Below are 5,347 nucleotides of genomic sequence, written 5' to 3' on the forward strand. Positions count from 1 at the left end.
AAATTTTAACTTTGAAAAATATTGTGAATATATAAAAATTAGACTTGTGGACACCTCTGGGATACCGATATAAATTAATGGTTTTTTACTAAATAGCGATTTTACATAACAAGCGCACAATGTATGCCATTAAACTCTTGGCTATGTAGAACTTTAATTTTTTTTTTGTTTACCATTTGGCGCCAATATCCCGTTATGTTGACGCATACTGCTTATGAAATGAAAACCGCAAATCCGATTAAAACTTAAAGTCGTATAAAATATAATAAGTTTTTTGCTAAACAGAGCCCGTAAATAGAGTTTTATGAGTATAAAGTCGACTGCCGCACCAGCGGTGGCCAAACAACAAACTGAGCTAGTAAGTATTATGTCATTTATAAAATATTCTTTCATTTTTAACAGTAAAGTTATATGGTACCAATTATCGTAGTATTTGCGAAACACTAAAATTTAACCATTTTAATCAACAATTACATTGAGCTTAAGATCGTTTTTCTGAAATTTTTTTTATGGAAACAACAGCCAACCCATTTGAGTCTCTAAGTAAGTGTACGACCCAGACTCCAGCTGGGCTTTTAAATACCTGCAATTAGTTAGAACTACATAGATGAGAACATGATCATAAAATCAACAGGTGGATGAATGGCGCATGAACAGACATACATACGTATATAGCTTTGTTCACAATATTGCTATGAAATGTTTCTACCGAATGTTAGTGATAGCAAAATGCAAAGATAAGAGGGAATATCTGTAATTTTAGTCGTAACTTTTTGTATGAGTGGACATACATACATACATATGTACTTATGTTGTGGGCAGATCAATGCTGCCTCTTTCGACTTGCTATTAACTGATGAAGGAAGACCGCTAGTTTTATAGCATTTTCATATACATAAATAATATATGTATGTATGTACATATGTATGTCCAGCGACTGGTAGTTTCACACAAACCGCTTGGCTGCTGTGATCGCTTAAACATACATATTTAGTACACACTTCCTCAAAATATTTTATTCGTACTGGTTAAACAATAAAAGACAGTATTTCATAATTTGTTTGAAAGATTCTACATAGTTATGACTTCAAAACAAAAACAAGAAACATGCATGCACAAATTAAAAATAAAATCATATTAAAAATAGCTAAGTGACTGCTGACAAGTGACCGAAAGCCCGTTGAGTTGGCAAGAAGAACACACAAAAAAAAACTGAAAACAACAATTTAATGAGAATTAAAAAGATGCTCTTAGGTGGTCGTAAAAAAGAAATTACACAAACTCATGTGCAGTGTTGCCATTTTAACTATTTTCCAGCTAGATTTAGCTGTTTTTTCGCCTTTTAGCTGGAAAAATTGCAATTTGGCTGCTAGCTTTTTTTTAAGATTTTTTCGGTAAATCTTTTAGATCTTTCTAGCTTTTTTCTAAATTTAGGAAAATCCAAATAAAAAATATTGCATGAATAAACACGGCTCAATTAATCATCAAAAAATTTTAAAAAGCGATAAACGCAGGCTGGATATAGGTACATATGTATGTCTACCTATACTGTATGCGCCCTTAGCTCTCTTTGAGAGGACAAATAATCGATTAGTGTTGAATATTTGCAAAACTGCCGAAATATGGAAAGGTATAAAGTTATAAATTATCGAACTTAATAATTAACATTTACTATTCAATAGATATTTTAAGAAATATGTACCTATTTTGCTGTTTTTTGTGGAAAAACTAATAAACATTTGAATAGTCGCCTTTACACTTTAAGCCTTTTTTGGCTTTTAAATTTTTTCATTTGGCTTTTTTTAACTCTTTTTTCGTCCATTTAGCTGGATCGCTGAGAAAATTCTGGCAACACTGCTCATGTGTATGGGGGCTTGAAAACAAGCGGAGGAAGAAGAAGAAGTTAATCATCTGCAAAATGCTGCTGCTGCAGGAAGGCAAAAGCAGCACGTTGACATTGTGTAGTGAAAGAAAGGGAAACGAAAATGTAATTAACTCATTAAAGTTGTGGGTTTTCCTAGTACATACATACATTTTTATATTTACAACAGGTGGTGCCTTAAAAGTGTAAATATTAATTAATAACAAGGTAAAAGTGCTAACATAATGAAAATAAAAACAAATTACTGATATTTTACTCTAAAAATTAGGAAGAACAACATAAAAAACTTACCTTTAAGAGTGTTGTTGGCAGCCTTGTTTGGTAAAATATTGGAAATGGATAATTTGTTGCAGTTTTAAGAAATTTTTGCAATTGTTGCTTAATGTTTCCAGCAATACTATAGAATTTTTCTGACTGTAATTTCTGTATACATATATATATATGTATATGATTATTTGCACTTAGATTGTTGTGATTTTATATATTTTGTTTTTATCCAACTGTACGATATGATGCACTGTATTTTTTTTCTGTGAAAAATAAGAAGAAAAAAGCAATCAATAAGAAAATCTTTGTAATTTATTAACGCATTTTTTTATTGACTAATTTTGCACTGCTTTTAATGTTGATATAGAGTAGTTTTTTGCCATAGTACATGTTATCTATAGAGCATACTCAGACGTTAGAGCTAGCACAATTTCGCACAAAAGTCCAAAAATTGCCCTTGAATGCAACATAATCACCCAATATTAAATTGTGGTTGTTCACACTTTCCTGGTTATCTGGCTATGTGGTTGTATTTTTTATTCAGTTTACAACAATAAAATACACAACAGAATAGTAGTTTTTAACCAGATAACGTGATAACCAGGCAAGTGTGAACAACCACATTGACTTTGGAAGTGATTTAAAAAATTAGCTAAAGATGTCAGTATAATTAAAACCCCATAAAAAGTGCAACTGTTCATTTGTATTGCAATTTTAGTAAGAAGTTGTTGCAAGGAATTATTTATTTACTATAGAAGGCGATTTAATCGAAGATCGATTCGAAGTTTCAGCGAATGGACACTAGGATGGACCAAAAAATTAAAGTAGGAATTTTAATACTCTCACGCCCTAGAATTGTTCTATACCGAAAAATATACCTCTTTTTTATTTTGAAATAAAAAAAAAATATTCAGTGGTCGCTCGAAACGCTCGAAGTTTTCCATATATTTTATATGGAAAAGAGAAGTTTTCGTAGAAATAGTATAGAATTCTTACAAATCAATATTTTTCGTTCGGAAAACCTTGCGTCCCTACAAGAGACTTTCAATAAAACTAACCAATTGTTCATTTAGCCAGTTTTCTTTAAATATACATATTTTGTTATAGGACCTCTATTAAATTAATTAAAGAGAAATAAAGTTTTTCGATCGAAAAATATTGATTTTCAAGAATTCTACACCATTTCTAAGAAAACTTGTTTCATATATAAAATAGATGGAAAACTTTAAGCGCTTTGAGCGACCTATAAATATTTTTTGATTTCAAAATGAAAAAAAAACAGGGGTATATTTTTTCGGTATAGAGCAATTCTAGGGGACCAGAGCATTAAAATTCCTACTTTACTTCTTCACATGCATTTTTCAACCACCCTAATTGAAGCTGGATTTATTTTCAATTAATTAAAGAATTTTGTTTTATTCGCAGAGATTGACAAGCATCTATGAAATAAAATATGTATGGGAATTTATTCAGAGAAATACCGTAAATTTAAAAAAAAAAGTGCAACATTTTAACCACTTAAAACCTGCGCTTTAGTTAATATAGGCTATGAAATTGCATATCTATAATTTTTCTAAAAATTAAAAAAAAAATAATTTCTGGTGAAATTTTATTTATAACATTTCAAAGTTTTCTTGTGCAGTTATTTTCCTTTGAGGCGAACTCTACAATTATTTTCAATTAGTTTTTCTTACGTAACATTCATTAACAGGACGAGGAGAATCGATTTTTTCAAGATTGTTACTCTCTCTGCGCTTTGCACGAAAAAATCCTATACAAAAAATAAAAGTTTTCAAAAGTAGCTCCTTAGACCCGTTAAGAATTTAAATGCCCTTCAAAAAAAAATAAAATAAATAAATCCAGCGAGAATTGTAGGCTGTAGATCTATTTCAATAGTAAATTTCGCGTTTGCACCACTGTGCCAAGCTCCTTGCCATACAGCACGTGAAACTATCGACTTTCGAAGAAAACAATTGAAGAACGCGTTATTTCTCGAAATTGGCCAGTCAACTTGCCAACGAGTTAGTGAGCTTTAATGTACATATATATTTTATTTTCACTGGGGTTACGTTAAGTCATTGGTTTATAAGAACAAACCGGAAACTTCGGAATTATTTGAGGACAACACTATGACTTTGGTAGGTAAAACCTAACCTTACGATTAAAGAGTTTGATAGTTTGGGAGCTTTACAGCATACATATATAAACATACATACATACATATGTATGTAGTATATGAAAATGAGGCATATTGTATTTGTAAATTATTCAACCTTTGTCTTTGTTGTTTTGTTTGGCATTTCATCATCTGCATTGCCATTCACATTGCACATTTCATGCAATTCAGGTTCAAACAATTCAATTGGCCTTTGCTAATCACAATTTTCCCCTTAGCATATGGCTTTATTCACACCAAAAAGGAACAAAGATACAAAAAATAATAATACTTAATTAGAAAAAATATAAACAGAGACAAACCTATGTATATATACATACATACATATATTTGGATTGCCGACAAACAGTCGAATGGTTTATCTTTCTTTGCCCTTTGTATATAAATATTTTGTTGTTTTATTTTATTCTCACATGCCAACATGCAATTTAGCTGAACTGCAAAGCTTCAAGCGCTAACTCATAAGTATGTACATATATAGATTACAACAGTGGTGTCTAGGAAAATTCATGGACACTCATATGAACTTATGTACGTACATATGGGGCTATACACGCATATATGTATATGTGTAGGTACATACGAGTATGTATTAAATAGAGTATGTGCTTAGTGGAGTTAATGTACGAGGAGTATAAATTGCTTTGGTAAACATAAGTAATACGTATTACCCAGTGAGCATTATACACTTTTAAAAAGTTATTGCTATGTAAAAAAAAGTATAAGAAAAAAATATGAAGCTGGCATATTTTATTTTTTGAGTACTTTTTCTTTATCTCCATCTCTTTATCTTTGCTTTTTTTTATCTTTATATCTCTATCTCTCATGTGTTTTTTTTGCCTCTTTCTTTATTTTTATCATATTTTTGACGTAGAATAGTCTTACCTTAAGGTATGGGGGCAATGTTCAAATGTTGTAGTTGTAATTTTTAGAGCTTCACAAAAACGCTTATTGCACGAGAACTAATAAAGCGATTTCAAAGAAAAGTGTGGCGTTTCAAAGATAAAATTCCAAACCTGTCG

This window comes from Rhagoletis zephyria, unplaced genomic scaffold (assembly GCF_001687245.7).
Source record: "Rhagoletis zephyria isolate East Lansing unplaced genomic scaffold, Rhagoletis_zephyria_1.1 Rzeph_scaffold_00022, whole genome shotgun sequence".
Classification (NCBI taxonomy): domain Eukaryota; kingdom Metazoa; phylum Arthropoda; class Insecta; order Diptera; family Tephritidae; genus Rhagoletis; species Rhagoletis zephyria.